General features: G+C 41.5%; 1 protein-coding gene across 2 annotated transcripts in view; it reads left to right on the forward strand.

Moving 5' to 3' along the window:
* The first annotated feature begins 730 nt into the window (after positions 1 to 730).
* The window catches only part of LOC124158506, a 206,715-nt gene continuing 189,451 nt past the window's right edge, over positions 731 to 17,994 (forward strand). For both annotated transcript variants that reach the window (XM_046533626.1, XM_046533627.1), the window contains exon 1: positions 731 to 953. The gene's annotated coding sequence lies outside the window, so the exon portion shown is untranslated. The remainder of the gene's footprint in view (positions 954 to 17,994) is intronic.

Here is a 17,994-nt window from a genome sequence, read left to right on the forward strand (position 1 = left end):
TTGACATTTTTAAACCAAATTCATTATTTAAAAATTCAATTAATGAAATATTTTTATCGTCTGCAAAGTTTATGTTGAAATCTCCACTCAAAATCATCGGCAAATCATCAAATCTTTTTCCAAATTTTTTTAAGCAATGCAGATGCGTCATGAGAATATATAAATAAATTTTCATACAAAAAGTCTCGTATAGCACGTAATGAATTATCCGGAGAAATGTAAACGGCAACCATAATGATGAACTGACTATCACCAGAGTGGCAACGACATATACACATATCGGCGATATCAGAAGTAGTAGTGTTGAACATGCTGGCGTATTTCGCATGCACATCCATGCGATCGCGGTGTCGGGTCGGTGACGCTCACGCGAATTCTATGCTTCTTCCTCATCCAACAAAAGTGCTTAACGACGCTAAAGAAGTTTTCACTTCAATAAAAAGAGAATAGAAGCACAATATTCAGAAAATTAATCGAAGTGGAAGGGGTTAAGACCTTGCGGAGATCATCATCACGCCGCGGAGCTTCTGCATCGGTGTTTGCGATGCTGAAGTCGCATCAAGAATCGATGCATCAGAGAGAGCATCATCTTCATCCCTGGTCCTCCTCTCCACCCACCTTCCAAAAATCCATTCCCCCACCCCCCTCCCCGAACCTCCCCTCCTTCGCTCTGGTCCCCCTCCCTTCCCCGCCCTCCCCTCCTTCCCCTCCACGTCCCGCCCGTTTCCCGAGCAACACTCGCAGTGTGGGAAAAGCGTCCGGACTGTCGAGAGGTGAGCAAGGCCCCCTAACAACAGCTTCGTTCAGGAGTCTCCCGTCTTTTTGAGGACCGCAGGGAGGGAAGAAAGAAAACTCGTTCGCCCGCGTTGTGTTGACGTTGTGCCCACCGCCTCCTCCATCTTCCTTCGTGGACGCTTTACCTAGTATCTCTCCGAACACAGACCAGCTGAAAGGTAAGTCGCATTTTCGAACGTAAGGTAGGCTTGTTAGCGTGGATTTAATGCCGCTCGTACGAATGTTTTCCTCGACGCTCCCGTTTTTGCCGCTTGCCCATCCATGTTGTTGCTGCAGCGTTTTTGCCTCTTCGCATTCATTAGCGGGAGCTCTGCGGGCTGGTGAAATATCTTTCTCTGTTCCGTATGCTTTCCTCGTCCTGTTTTTATCTGGCTCGGTTGGTTTCCTTTCCCCTGGTACTCTTGAGGCTCTTGGTATGTATCTAATTTGCGACAACGGGGAGTGGCGGACAAAAAAGTGGATTTCCTGTGTACAGTGGGCATTAATAGGATCGACTGCGGGAGCAGTCCCAAAACATATTCTCATAACGATGGCTTCGAGCCCCCTAACCGTGTAATTGACGTATCCCATTTCATTCCGGCAGTTAAGAGTGGAAACTGAAGGTATTCTACTGAATGTTTGTGAGCGTGTACGACGAATTGGTAACAAATTTAATTCACGTCATTTTATAGAGTCAACCACCGTGGGAAGAGATATAGCTTTCTTTCAGTTTTCTGACTCGTTGCCTATTCTGTAAGACGACTCTGTCGTTTGAAGGTATTTCTTATTTTGGACGTTTTCAGTAATCGATCCCAACTTAGAACTTGTCCACAATGCTGCAGACAAGTAACTTGATATTCGTATTCCGACCATCTTGTTCTTTGACGAGGGGAGACGTGTATATCATTGTCGGTGATTGCGAGGATACCTCTCTCTGGTGATAGTTAAATATGTAGTTGGAAATGTGTGGGTTAGGGTTCCCCCAAAGACCTAAATCCTGAGTGGCCATCTCCTGCGTCAACCTATCTATGAAGTTTGACTCTCCTTTCTCTCCTCCTCTTTTGGTTCTATGGCGCACCGAATATGGTACTTCCTCATAGGCCTGCCAACTGCCACGATTGGTAAATGTGGGTACACAGTTTCAAATAGAAAACTTCCAGCGTAACTCCAAGACCCTCATTTGTGTTGTGTAGATTATTTTTCTCTTTCCTGTTGTTATGCCCCGGGTGGCTTTCGAAACTGCGGCTAGTCGGATGCTATTAGTGTGTTCCCGTGGCAATTACCTGCTGACGTTCGAGGTTGACCAATTGAGGAATTGTCGCGGAGGGGTCATTTTTCAAAGATTATCTCCATTCTCCGCATAGCTCTCGTTGGATTACCGTATTTCTGGCTTATTTTTGACAATCGGCAGCCCTGGCAATTAGCGTTCTAATCTATAGCCGTCGGAATTCGGCTATCAGCGAAATCCAAAGCACTTTTACATGATTCTCGATCCATCAACGAACCAGGCTACCCTTGAAATGCGAAACTGATAGCTTATTTTTTGCCTTTTTCCTTGACAGGAGCGCTACGATGCCCTTGTTTAGGCCTAACGATACTCAAACCTCGGAGCTTAGTTTTACTACCTTTCTGCTGTATAGGCAAATTTAGCGGATCATTGTAGCCCAGAGTTTCGAGATCGTAGATGTGAAGACAGAAGAGGCTGCAAATCGAGAGATCCCTGGTTTTGAGACTTTTATTCATACAAAGTAATACTCCTCGCTGTGACCCAAGGTAAATACTTCCCCCTACCCTGGACGAGTGAAATTCACACGCATGTCTCAGTTCGGGGTGAGCTCTAGCCTCTTCTTTCGCACTCAAGCTTCGCATCTGGTGGATGAGTACTTGAATGAGCTGAGTCATGGAATACCTCTTGGACCGTTAGAACCCAATTCCCAACTGTGAAATTGTAAAGAATTATGCATCCCAGCACAGGGTTTCCACAGCTAAAGCTGCTCATCTGTTCTGTGAGACCGATTAGTGGTAATAGCTGTTGGCTGATGATCGAAGAGTCTTGGGCTGAGAACGAGGTGATGCATTTGAACATGAAGAAGTAAAAATTCTTGCGGTGCGATGTGCCCAAGAGAAAGGACCTGCCTCCCAGTGACTTATTTTGGGGTGAGCTCAAACCTCTTATTTCCAAGCCAAAAGAGTGTTTAATATTAATTAGTAAGTGCTAAGTGGAACTCAGTGTTCAAATAACTCCAACGCGATCAATTTTTTTTTCTATACTTAGATCTCTTGAACATTTAAGGATGGATATCTTTCAGACTGACTCGTAGAAGATCTTCATTTTCTAGGTTCGACAGATAGGGTAAAGCAAGAGAGATATTATGCCGAAAGGATAGGTATAGGACTTCGTTGTTCTCCAGAATAATAAAGGACGTAAATAAATGCTAGATGGGACTCATTACTCGCATCCCCTTTTTTCTGTAAACGGCTGATGTCCTAACATCCTGAATGCCTCACGCCTATCGAGATAGCTTACAAGGTAGTTTTAGGTAGAAGAACCAACCCTCGGTGATGATTGAATGATGTGGTACACGAAGAGTGTGTGTACTAATTGAGCGAGGCGATTCACGCCCCTTTTTGCCCGTCATGTCCTCGCATGTCGAGCGGTTAAAAAGAGTCGAGAGGACCCGCCCGCTCGCACTCGTCAATTCCGACTGCTTTCGAGTCCGCTAGCGGCTCATCAACCCCTTCGATGCGCGCCCGTCGTCCGCCACATCGCAATCATCGCCTCTCGAGAGCAGCCATTCCTCGGGACGAGTGCTGGGCGGATGGCGGGTTGTTGTTTTTGCCGTGCGTCGGGAAGGGGGCTCTTCTCTGGGAGTTGGTCCATCCGAGGGAAGAGAGAAAGAGGGGAGGGAGATTGAGAGGAGGGGAGGGGGAGAGTTTTCGGTAGGGGAGGAGGGGGGAGCGGGCGAGATCGATAGTATTTCTAAACACTTGATTCTGATTTCCAATGAGCGATGGACGGATGACGATACACGCGTATAAACAAGGCACTCAACCATAGATAGTGCGGCGCTAGGGGCTCAATATTCGCCCGCCCCTGAAAATTTTGTCGTTGTACCCGTTACAAATCTGCTGAGGAGACTCCTAGCTTAGGGACATGTACTCTGAAGTAACCATTTTTTAACCCCCCCAAAAAAACCTCCATTTCCCATGTGTCCTCCATCTACCCCCACCACCTCTTTCTCCAGTTTTTCCAACCGTCATCTTACCCTCCATTCCGTTCACTTTCTTCTTTAGATTTTCCTCGTTACTTACAAGGTCACTCCAGGTAATAACTGTATAAATTGAATGCACTTCTCACCTTTTATACCTTGAAGATGATGTAGTAGCATTGAAACCTACTTATAATTGTGGAAAATTTTCAAATACTAACTTCGATATGGAAAATATCCTCTCCAATACGCTTGAATCTTTGGATTTTATCCTATGACGCTCAATTTTTCGATATTGTTACATTTTATAAGTAATGCCAATAGCAAACGATGAATTTAAGTTACAACATTAAGCAAGCGACGACATGTAGCTGATTTAATGAAGTGTATGGTTTTGCCTCTCATAACACTCCAGGCCACTTCCTGCAAAAAAATTTCTGGCGGCGCACCCGACGATATTAGTCACAATAAATGGACTAGAAAGTGTAACCATCCCGGATGTGAACGTCGCAAGAACTGCTATATATATATCCTCAAATCATTTAGGAAATCCAGAGTGAATAAGCCGTTGGAGAATAAATTCTTCTCGGGAATTCCATCGGACTAGAGCCATTATTTTGACCGGCGTTTCGATTCATGAATTTACGTTCCTTCAGACATCATTATTACGTATCAGTAGATAGTGGAAGTGTTGGTACAACTCTGTTTGATTTTGGCAGGTGGAACGCCCTAGAGAAATCTATTCAGCTTTTGCGCCAGGAAAAAATCATTGTATCATTTTTACGGCCTAAATAGTCCGTAAAGCACATTCTGAAGGTCCATCCGATTGTTTAAGAACTGAACTTGGAAGTCTCTTCATTTGTAAGACTACAATCCCAACCTGAAATAGGCGAAGACAGTAGTTTTCTTTATCTCCTCTGTTCATTTTCGATGCTACGGAATGATGATTATTGTTTTGTACGAAGTCTCGCACAGGACTTAACTTTCTTAGTACGACAACCCAGAAATTGCTTTGACTAGATGAAGGTTGGACTTAGCTTAGACGTCAGTTGTCTAAACACCGCACGCGCGGAAAAAATGATAGTGTTATTCATGCTTTATAGAGGCAAACATTACAATCATACTGTCAGTTTTTTCCACCGAAGTCTGATCATTTTGTCCGTCCCTTCAGAGCGATCGCTCCAATGATGGCGGAAAGATGACCGTTTCACGCAATCATTTTTTCCGCGATGGCAACAGGGATAGAAATCCCATCCCTTTTTCCATCACTCGGCAGGTCCCTTTTTCCGTTGCTGAAAACATCACTGGTACCGTATTTCAGCCAAGCGGACCGAACGGCTGCTAACAGCTATTGTGACGCTACGCTTGACTTTTAATTGAATGACATCGCAAATACGGAAGGTATCCGAATAAGCGATGGAAAAAGGGACGGTGGGAATGACCGTGTGATTCAGAAAATGGTGGCTCCAGCGATCGCTCTTTTGGTCCCTGAAAACTTGTCGCAGTAGCTATCACTCAGAGGAACGGAAAAAAATGATCGTTTGATTCAGGATTTACCATCTCTCACCGCTCAATATCGTTGGAGAGGGGCCCCAAAGGCCTCATTCGAACCTTCGGGGACCGATATTTTCGTAGTTGATCGCTCTACCCACTGGCCCATGCACCACCTTTTCTGTAAATGAATGAAGCAGAGGTCGGAAACCTTCTCATGTCCTTGGCCCGCATGTTAAAATCGGAGAGGAAAAACGACGTAATATTCGTTTAATGCTTCAATAATGCGTTATCAATGTTTTAAAAATGCTCAGATACACTAATTACCCAAGCACTTTTGTTATTGAAATGTTAAAAATGTAACCATAACTAGAATAATGATAGAAGAGGCATGGTGAGTGAACAGAGGAAACTTTTAAGAGGTGAGGAAAAGATTTGGCAGAAGCGAGTACTAATCGGGGACGGACTCAGAAAACTGTCTTAGAGGGAATTATGTCAGTTATGATGCGAGGAAGAGAGTGACAGATTATATAGTAAGAATGACGGCGAATATGCCTTTTTGTATATTAAAGAGAGAGGTTCTAAGTGATGTGAAGTGAATTCTCCATAAAAACCAACCGACACCCTTGGATTACCTTTAACTCCATTAACAATTTATAATTGTTTTGCTGGCAGCGTCATATACGTATCGCTTCGGGGGGCATCGCGTCGCGGGTCGCCGACCCCTCGTTTTTTTAAAGAAACGCAAAACGAGGTTGGAGTAAATATTTTTTTTGAAAGTGGAGCATTGCTGTTCTCTCATGCACTCCTCAGTCCCTCCGTAAACAATGTCACGAATGTAGCCGTGAGGAGGTGACTCCAGAGTGGGTGAAGGTGGGAGGAGAGATCTCCGTTGCTGTTTTGTTTTTTCTCCGCCTTCTTTTTCCCGCCGACAGGGCGCGCGCCCTTCGGGGTTATGGCTGCCGGGGCGTGTGCCGTTGTTTCCTTCCGTTCGTGACCCGTTTTTCGTGCTCCTCTCTCCCGCACCCGACGTGGATGCGGCACTCAAGAAGTGCAGTGGATGGGGATGGACGCGCTCAACCGTAAACAATGGAATGCCGAGGATGACCACTCGCCAGGAGAAATAAAAAAAATTGCGCATCTGGCCATCTTGAGAATCACCTCGCTCTATTAAAGTACTCGGAAAATTGCGCAAATTAGAATGCTTTTCCTCACAGCATAATTTAGAATGAGGTTGCGACGTAAAACGTTGATTATTTCGACCCCAGAAGGCAGTTTTTTTACCTCCAAATGCACTGGTACATAAATCGAATTTTCCCCGTTTTCCAATTCAATTTACATGAAAGTCGGCCTCGTGGCAGCCTACTGGGTAGAACGCTTGGCTACGGACCGATGGGTCTCGGGTTCAAAGGTCGGATGAAATCTTCGGGAATGGCTTCCCAGAACGGAGGCTTGGCATGAATCCAGTTCCGACATAAATGATAATTATATAGATATTTTGCCGAACGGGTAGGTGAGGGAATTCGTTTTACCCCTGAACAATAATGGACTTAATCACATGCTTGGCGGAACTTCGTTAGCGCATTTCCTTTGCATTTCCTTTTTATTTTAATTACGTTTGGTATCATAATACCCCTCCCACCACTTGGCCATAGAGGCAGCTTGTAGATGATTGTGTGGTATTCACTCGCCTAGGGGTTAGTATGGGGTGAGCTCTACCTCACCTATCCAAAACAACCTTCGTGTTGAATCATTGAGTTAGTCATAGTCCACGGCTGCCTTCAGCTTGCTTTCAACGATCAGAATTCTATTGTTTTCGGTCGAGTGGAAGTCAATTGCATTCCGCTAATCACTGCCAATTAGAGTGTTTCAGTCCTCTCGTGTGCCTCCAAGATGTTTAAGAAAACGCACTCGCAAATCCTTCCTTGTTTATCCGCCTCTCTCCCCTCGAGTCCTTCCGCCGCAAGCGGTGTCGCTACGGGGTGTTGGCGGCTCAGTTGTTCCTCGGGAAGCGCTCCTTGCTGGCGCCGGGGTTAAACCCTTTTACATCTACATACTACCTCGAAAGCCGTCTCAATAGGCGTGTGGTGGGGGTGTTAGGGCACGAAAACGAATAAAAAGGAAATGCTTTAACACATTTCCACCTATTGTGTATTAAAGTCCGTAATTGTTCCGGGAAAAAACGAATTTATATACCTACTCCTTGGTCAAAATACCTTCTCGAATCATCATTTATGCAGGACTTGGAAATGTTATGGGGTTCCGATGTGTAATGTTCTCTGTATAACTCTGAAAGATATCCAATCTCAATTACTCTAGCAATCTATTATCCTTTTTCGTTTCTTTTGCTTCTCTTTACTATGGGGGACTATGCCTTAGCCCCTTGCGCTGTAATGACGAGTCTAGCTCGTCATGAACTTGCGATGCCAAACCGCGCAATGACGAGTGTATCTCGTCATCGGATTTTCATTGGTTTATCACTATTTTGAGGAAAAATATAATTATTTTGAAAGCTTAAAAATGTTAAAACATTCATAGTTTACATAAATAATTCATATTTCATGAAACGTGATGCATTGGAAGGATTAAAATGATTTTATTCGAGTGGCGATAGCTGTGTTCTCCATGTTCAATAATCACATTTTATTTCACGGTTCCACATTTATTACAAATTACAAAATATCATTTCACTACCCACCATTTAAAAGAGAACCACAGAAAAAATAAATGGAGAATAGGAGTACGATATTCAGAAAACTAATCGAAGGGGAAGGGGTTAATGTTTCCCTCTATTACGATTCCTCCGTGGGCCTAAGTCTCCACGCGAATCAAGCTGGAATTTCATGTAAATGTATCGTATTCCTGTAGCCCACTCTTGGAGGACGTGAGACATGGGTTTTCTGTAAAGGCCGGGTGCTTAATTCAAGTGGAGTGCGGGCCAGAAGGTCTTCGTACTTGAGCTCATCTCCTTGACCTCCAGTAATGTATTCCACGGAGGACGACGTCGGCCCGTTGGATGCATCTTTATGCTCGCCCTTCCCGTCCCCGGAACATGCATACATATATATCCGACCCGAGACCTCCTTTCCCTCCACGGCCGCGCTCCTTCCTTTGTTTCCATGATGGCGGTCGGTCAGGGGGCGCAGGTGGAGATTCCAGAGCAAGGATCGTTTCGGGATCGTTTCGGGGGGTTGGGGACTCGGCCCGTTTCTTCACTTGCGGAATAAAAACCTCCCTTCCCCCTCTCTCCCCCCTGAGGTGGCCCGGGGGGCGGTTGGGGAAGGGTTTATCAGCTCGGAAACGAAATGGATCGTCCTTTCACTCTGTTTATCGTCGCTCCCCGCGTAATCCTTAAGCTGGGATTACTCGTCGTAGTGGACTGCCATAGCCCGACTCGTGTACGTGTGGACAGGGAAGAGGGCACGAATCGATGGAGGTCTTCATCAAATCTATTCCAGCGAAGTTGCAGCAGCTCAACTTGGAACGTATTAGGAATCGACCGTCATGGATCTTCGGAAATAAACGATGTGTGGATCTGCGGAGATTCATGCGTGGAGTGGAATTTTTCCACACTGAAATAAGTACTTGCAATTTTCCAACTATTATAAAATTTATTGCGACCTAGGTTTAGATAATACTATCTTCAAGGTTAATTCATCATTTTCTTCAACTTGAGGATTATGTAGTGACATTAAAACCGAGGAAGTAATAGATTTTATCCATTGTTTCACCTTGAAAATTATGTAGTAACATTGAAATCCAGATCGAAATAAATTTTATAATCGTGTAAAATTGCAAGTTTTATTCCAATTTAGGTTATGGTTATACATCACAAGCAGAAAATGTTGATTTAACTACGCAGGCAAAGAATACAATTTTACATTGCTCATTTTATTTGTTAATAAGAGTCGATGATTGTCACATTATTTATTTTGTCACATTATTTAGCCAAAATTTATTCCAATTTTCACATGAACATGAGGAGATGAAATTATTGTCCCTTCGCAGCCATCACTTCCTTTGTCTCACTACCTTTTCCATCATGGAACGCATTGGCACTCCCGGGACGCTTCTGAGTAGATAGCTGGAACGAGATATCGCTGCGGTGCTAACTGCTGTAGCAGTCTGCTGCGGCACGTGAACCAGGATTAATGCTTCGCGAGTCCGTTCTTCGGATTTTGCCGCAGCCGAGTGTGTGTATTTCTCAGCAGAGAGTGTGTTGGTGTGATGCATTTGTCCCCGCGTTCTTTTTTGTGACATTTTTTTTATTCCTCCCATTTGGCAGCATTGAGAATCGCTTGACACGGAAATGCAGAGGATGATCGCGACTTGGGGTCCCCGATTCAAGGCGCGGAAATCCATTGCCAGAGAAGTCCGCATTACTTAAAAATTCGCCAGCGAGACCATCTCTCTCTGCATTGGCTCGTGAGTGCGATTTCACGCGACGGGTCGAACCTGTGATAGGATAAGAATTCGTTTGACGGAGACTTCTAGCTATTTCGTTAGTTTGACACATTAGTATCTACTCCCTTCATGCATTCTATATTTTAAATATTATCGTTATCAATTAATGGAATTATTCACCGAATGTTTGTTTTTTGTTGGATGATATACCGGCGATGTATATTTGCCGGCCTTGGTGGCGGTGGGTATAAGTCCTGGCCTGTCAAACTCAAAGGTCGCGTGTTCGATTCCGGCTTGGGTAGGTCGCCCTCATCCAGGCCATGGTTATACGTGTACGTTTAATTGTTAAATGTTATGACAGCCCCGATGTTACGGCCAAGTAAGGCTGTTTACAGTGGTGTGGCATTAAATAAAAAGTAAAAAATTAATAAAAAATTCGTATTTTCATAAATACCTACTCGATCTTGGGCATCAATTCTTTCGTGGCTCATTCATCTGAAGTGATTACTTTTATTTGTGCAGTCGTTAAGTCTTTTTTTATGATTGATGAAGCTCCAAAGACTACGGTCTCAATGCATTTTATAACACTGCTATTGCTTTTATGCTCATGACCTTTTTTCTTTTAGAAAAAACTTGTTTTTTTACCAGTGGCGCCGACTCCATGGGGCCTGAGGGGACCGAGCCCCCTCAAAAATTCATTATGGGTCTTAGGAAAAAATCTGTCAGGCTTGTTGATTTTCCACGGAGCGTCCAGATATCGAGATTCGAGTTATTAGGGTTATAATGTTGATCATATGACTCTTCTAAAATGCTTAAAAAAACTTAAAACTCACTACTTATAAAATTTCCCGGGGCAAGATACCCGGTTTGGGCCCCCCAATATTTTTTAAGTCGGCATCTCTGTTTTTCACTCGGAATATTTTAGAACTAAGAATTTCTCGGCATTCTACTAAGTGTGGGTAATGACCGGTTCAAATGGGCATTAACCCGATGAAGTTCAAAGTCACTTTCAGGTTGCTTAGGTGTCTCATTATTCGTATTATCCCTAAAAATGCTGCAAACTTTGTTAATTCTCCGCAGTAGCCTCCCTAAAATATGAGGGAGGATGAAGGAAGGAGTGCGTACTAATGAATTTTAAGAAATTAGCTTCTGATGAGAAAGCGCTCCTTCGCTCCTTCAACGTCGAGATGCATTAAGAAGGGAATTTCTCGTGTGATGTGATAGACTGAATCATAAATGACTTAAAAGGCTTAAAACATCTCTTAGTGCTGGTATTTTCTTTCCTGCTTAAAACGCTGGTAAAAACCAGATAACTTTTATGCTTAAAATGATTTTAATATATTAAGACGTAATTTTATTAAAATTCTTTCCTTGGGGTTTGGGTTGATATTTTGGTACATAGAACACGCTGGTATTATAAATATTTATTATTATCTTTTACCAACAGCGTGGTTCTTGGAATGAATTTTTTAATTGGACTCTCAGCTATCGTAACATTCAATTTTTTTTTCTAATATGAAAACCGGAATAGTAATGATGGATGAATAAAGTTCATTAATACTAAAAATACCTAGCAATAAATAGCAATGAGCGTTGGTGCTGATTGAGGTAATGATTAAATAGTTTTACTTTGAAATAGAGAGAAAAGAGGACATTTTTAATAGATAAGGACAGGGAATTCAAATGGTCTTAACCAGAGATAAGAAAAGATTTTACAAGTATTTGTCTTATGTGTGAGCCCAATATTTCTAATTTTTATTATTCACTGCAGTTTTTATTTCCTAATCATTCATAAATTTTCTTGATAGCCCATATTTTTACGCAGGCTTAGCATGATAAGAATACATGGTTTTCCTGTCGAATTGACCGTAGGAAGAGATCGCGTTTTCCACCAGGTGAATGTGCTGATTGTTATCAAAATTTCGAAGGCGTTCGTTATTTGCCATCTTCTTCGAGGTGATCTACCTTAAAATGATGGCAGATAGCGCCCTCAAAACGTAGGCACCCATAAAACCGTTTTCACAGTGATAAACCCGAGAAATCTACATTAAACCAAAATACTGGATTTTTGCTTGGATTTCTCTCGCTGCTATAGTTCTTTCACTTGAAACGATAATTAGATATGTTACATAATTATCTAAAAATGTTGAGTTACTCGCGTTAAATATTTGTGATATTTCGAAAAGATCTCGTTTTTATCCGATGTCACTACATAATGACTAATATGATGAAATATATACGTCTATTCACGTGGTAGTACAATTTGTGGGTGAATGCTAGACACTGTGCTCAAAGACATTGTGCTCAAATTTCATTTAATATTATATCCCTTTCCATACACATTCTAACTGTTTACATAATCCTGTACTCTACATCAAAAATACTGACGCAGATATTTTCTTTATACAGCGGAATTTAGTTCCCCCTAATCTTCCTTCATTCGCATAATGTCCTATTTTATTCAAATGTCTCGTGGTTGACTGATGAATATCAGAGTTTCATGTGAAAATGATTTTATTATGTGTTAAATTATAATGTGCCATTGTTGAGGCTACCGCGAAACCCAACTTCAGTTTTATCCTTATTTTTCCACATTTCACTACAATTACATTGTTTAAAAATGCAGTCAAGTGATATTTTTTTAAACCCTTAATAGATCTTCTAACGCACAATTTAGGGCCGATGTTCCTGCCGTATTTTTACCTCCGCTAAGTGCTACAAAACGGATTTTGAAACTATATTACTTTTTATGAATTGATATCATAAATCAAACGATCACTATAATTCACTTAAGTCAAGGAGCCCTTTTTAATGACTCCTTTAGCTGGGTATGCTTTGCAACATCAATTGGAATTACGCACTCTTTAACTTTTAGCCCGTATTCTTTTTACGCCGTTTTTACTTGTGGTGGAATTTTGTTTTTCAATTTTGTGATAGCAAAACATTATATCCGCAAGGAAAACTTTTATTATCTCTGACACCACCTGCTGCACATTGCATTTCTTTCGGATGGTAACATTTTTCATGGTTCCACTCAGTCGGGACATCATTAGGACCGTAGAAACCCTTAAAAAATTGTGAAATTTGCTGCTTTTGAAACCTTCGAATGACGGAAACTCACTTCCTTCACTCGAGAGGGTTCCGCAGTGGAGCGAATCGGGTTTCCAATTGCATTTGCGGAATAGCCTCGTTTTCAGCCCATATGTCCTCCCGGACTATCTGCATACCTGACCTTGGTTGGTACGTACCCAATGATAGCTGGTTTTGAGAATCCAGGAAAATTTCTCGGCTTAATTAAACTAGTTATCCATACGCGATCCCGGTCTTTCTAATTGGTCTTAGACGGTGAAGTTTTCATTCCCTTATCATGCCTAGATTTTTGTCCGTAATTTTTACGGGCGTATTCTCGATTCCTAATGAGATTTTCCACATAGCAGGGTTACTAATTGTTGAGGAAATTTCTGGATTTCAAGTGAGATGATTTGAACTGGCAGGAGATAATGCAGGGTATCTCATGTTATCCTATACTCACACATAAAAATTCCTTCTTCAATTAAAATTTCGGGTCTTCTCGACACGGCAATCATCGAGTACTTAGCGACTAAGGTCAGGCATATTTTGTCCTCTCTTTTTATGTCTTGTCGTTTTGCAGTTGGGGCGTAGTACTCCGGGAACAGTTCTACGTACAAGAATATGTAATTCGCGGTAATTTGGAATATTTAAATATTTCTACCTGATTTGCCACATTTTTCTTTTTTGATCTCTAAGTTTGGGTCTACTTGGGCATTAAACCGCGCTGTTTGTTGTATAAAAATAATGTGGATCTAATTCCAGCCGAGAGAATTTGGCCCTTTACTTTGGGTTTGGGAATTTTGGAGCTTAAACTGGCTAGGACGTGTTCAATGCTTTTGAAGGACATATATTTGGAGATGTGTGTTGATTTTGATTTAAAATAATATTTGGACACTCTTTAATGACTTACATATGGAACACCCTTTAATTATTACAAATTTAGATATGCATGAAAGAATTCAATACTATAGTCATTGAAAATCTCGTCAGGGGACTGACGTAGTACCAAATGAAGTTCACCGTTGGAGAACGTCTCCGAAGAAGCCCTAGTCATGTATCTCGTGTAGTTCGGGACACTTCAGAATGAAAACTATGTTTACTACCCTCAGATTTATAAATGCACTTTGCCAAGCCGTTGTTTGCATTGTTAGAACTTTCATTGGTGAACTGAACTTTACTTTCTGCTATAACTTTGCTTTTTTATTGAGGTGTAAAATCATTATTTAAAGATTAATCGAAAAATGTATTTCTCCATTTAAGTAAACTTATTTACCTACGCCAATAGAGAGTGAATTAAATCACTTAAATTATAAGGCATGTTATAAAATAATAGAGAGAATGGTAATAAAATATGAAATAATATGTTAAGTATTTCGTGTTGAGGTAAAGGAAGACACAGCTAAGACACCGTGTTTTGAGTGCCACGCTGAATGGGATTAAAATCAAGTGTGTCTATGGACGGATGGTGAAAATTCTACGGATCAGATAAAACTCTGAATGACTCCCGACCAAAAAAAAACAGGTGAGCGATTCTCTCCTCGATATAATCGGCAAGATAAATGAACTGTTTGATCTATAGATTGTGGGATGGCCTGGCATTCCAATGCTCAAATCGCGTGAAAAATAAATGCCAGATGAGTAATGTGTGTAAAAAAAAGAATATATATTCGCGAGCGGACTTTCACTAAGCTGTCAAAGAAAAGCCCACGGGCGAAGGCATTCGGCGTGCAGAGATAAATCAGATTTAAGTCTTTAATAATAAAATGAAAAAATAAAAATTCGTTGCTCGCGCAATCCTTTATGGTTTTAATCTAATTTATAGCGTAAGCTTAGCACTCTAATCGATTTTTACATCCCGGAAATTATGACCCCACTCACATGAAAATGGAAACGGCACTGCTTTTTCCCTAAATATCAATATTTGATTTAACTAATTTGGTTTATGATTTTATACATTTCTTAAGTTTCACTTATTGGCAGTAAATATTTCTCAATAAAATTATATCCGTCTGTTAATCGTCTATGTTAAACTATCAGAAGGATAAGTTCATTTGAACACAGAATTTAATGTGCTACCTTTTTGCCGTCATAGATTTACTTATACCTAGTTTCTTAAATTAGCTGTAATTCCGTGATAATAATCCAAAACTCCAATTTTCGTTCGGATATATTCAACGAAACAAAAATGATTTAATCAGATGCAAGGATATTATTCGATTCTTGATTCTTTTTTCAGTGACTTTGCGTCTTTTTCGTTAATAGTCATCTCTGTTAGATGGACTGCAACATATAATTTTTATCATTTATTGTGTATAGATATTAAAGTGATATTTTTAGAAACATTAGCGTTGTAATTGTTGCTCAAGGATAAATTCAGTACAGCTGTTCAATTAAAATGTAGCAGAATGTTCCAAACCAGGAAGGCCATGGAAGGGTGAAGTCGTTGATCGATCACAACACAAGTCTTACCTGTTGTTTTAGCCTCCCTGTGGCTGTTGATGTTTTCTGCGATACCGAATGATTTTTGTTTGTGAAGTGGAAACACTATCGGCTGCGGGCGGAGACGGAGTTCATCTAGGGGGCACGTAAATCCACCCGCAAAGCTACGTTGCAAGGAAAGAACTTTTGCTGGATATTGTGGAAATCGACTCAATAGATTAAAATGGAAGAGAAGATGGATAAGGGAATGATGTGAATTGTGCCTAAAAGATGTGAGAACTTTATTTATTTATTTTAATTATATGGTACATGCATAGCAAGACTGCAAATTTAGAGTGCACTTATAACAACTAAAAATTAAATAATTAAACTAATTAACATTAATCGAACAAAAAAACGAAGCAGAAAACCGGTTACCGTGGCCACAATTTCGATATTTATCGAGTTGTATAGTAACTGTCGTCATTGGCGTAGCCAAGAATTTCGTTCGGAGGGGGGGGGAGGTCCAAAACCAGGGGTGAAAATTGTTGAAAACAGGCAACTAAGTTGAGGGTTTTAAACTAATTTTAACACTTTGCATGATCTAAAAAACTTCATTTGTCAAAAGAAACATTTTGTAAATTCATGATTTTTCAATATTTTTTCTTTTATTAAGGAGAATAATTGTTTTTTTAGATTTCGGGGGGGGGGGGGGAGGTTTTTGACCCCCCGGGCGCACGCTGGCTGCGACGCTGACTGTGGTCTTATTATTTAATTATTAGTGATTTATTACTTTTTTGTTTCTTACTTATTAGTTAATTGTGCGTTAAATATGCCTGGTGAGTAAAATTTTTAATTGGCTACGAAAACGGAACAATATCAGCGGGGTGGGAATTTATCAGGAGGGAAAGTCTGTAGAATAATATTTATACGACTACATAATGGGTTGAAAGCTCGGGAAAGGCTTTTGCGCCGAGATGCACCCGCGGTATTAGTGGCTATTGATGGAGCTCTGCAGGCTATCTATTGTGACGAACACATTCTTGTGGGCAGTTATAGACGAAAGGTGGAAATCAATACTCGCGCTCCTGAATGCACTCTCATTTGAACGGGCGGGAGGGTTGTCTTTGGTCAAGTTCGATAGTTCGTGCGTCGATCAAATGGGAAATGGCACATAGGCAGGCGCGTCGTGGGAGGCCATAGGTCTGTCTACACGGGGGGCAGAGGGGGTATTGGTTTTGCAATGGGGCCACGCCATCAAGGCAGGTCTCGTTCGGGGGAAGGGAAGCATTTGGGATGGCGTTGGGGAGATGGTTAGGGCGTTCACCGCCGGGATATGGGCATTGCCCCGCCCGCGGATCGTTCCTACTCTCGGCGAGACGAAGACGGAACTCATACCCGAGATAACGATCACGCCCCGAAATGCGTACTATCCGCTGAAATAGTCGCTACCAGCATCCCCGTTCCCCCACGCCTCCTATCACGACAAAGGAGACGTAAATGCCCTCTTGGTGAAATGTAATACTTAGTTCAGAGCGTTCCGTTGCAGTTCTTGTAAGCATGAGCTGTGGTGTGAGAAAGATCCAATTAAATCCGCGGCATTGAAATAAACGCTTGCGATTTTCCGCGATTATAAACTTATATTCTGATCCAGGTTTCGATATTACTAAATCGAAACATAAGTCGGAATAAAAGATTCTAATCGTGAAAAATTGTGTATATTCCTTCAAGTTGGTTCTTCTGATTAAATCCGGTATTCTCACTCGAAACAAATACCGTTTGTAAAATTAATTTTTGTACTTTTTTGGTGACTTAAACCTACTTTTTGTTACACCCAAAAGACCCCACGAGTACGCGATTCACCTTACGAATCCATTCTTAAGCCTCAATCTTCAACAAATGAAAGAAGCGGAGAGTTCGTTCCTCGATTCGAAGTGAACCAAGAATATAATAGCACATTATGTAAAATCATCTTTAAAAAAACTTATTTTATTTAAGGTATTCATTACGATCGTCAATCCGAATGAATAACATCATTTGCGGTAACGATTCTCCAAATATAGCGTAATCAGTGGCTTAGTATTTAGAAATGTGAGTTGTCTAAAATAATCTTCATCTTTACACTCTAAAATTTAGCAACTATTATTAAGAACTTGAGATACGGAAGAAGAGTTTAAAAAATCTCGTTGATAAAATTTAGAAGGTATTCCCGGAAAATTTCCAAAATCTCTTTTATTTTCTCATTCAGCATTGTTATTGCAAAGGATTCGAAGGCAATGTGGAAATATAAGAGCTTTGTTACATTAGAAGATTATATTGGAGCTATATCTTTGGGGATCGGTTTGGTGTGGTGGCTAGAGTGTTGGCTTCCCACCTGGTGGGCTCGGGTTCGAAAACCGACGGTGGCAGATAATTTTCTGAGACTGGCCGATCCGTGCTTGAATGTTGTGTCGAGGGCATTTCAAGCGCAACACTCCGTCCGTCGGATGGGACGTTAAGCCGTGGTGCCCCTGGCGCCTTTCGTGAAGAGCAGGCTAATGCCGACGCCGGGTTTTTTTTCCACCCTTCCTTACCTACCCTTCCCTCATTTCGCAAATGACCTCAGCTGTCGATCGCCTCCTCCAAA

Source organism: Ischnura elegans, chromosome 5, assembly GCF_921293095.1.
Source record: "Ischnura elegans chromosome 5, ioIscEleg1.1, whole genome shotgun sequence".
Taxonomy (NCBI): Eukaryota; Metazoa; Arthropoda; class Insecta; order Odonata; family Coenagrionidae; genus Ischnura; species Ischnura elegans.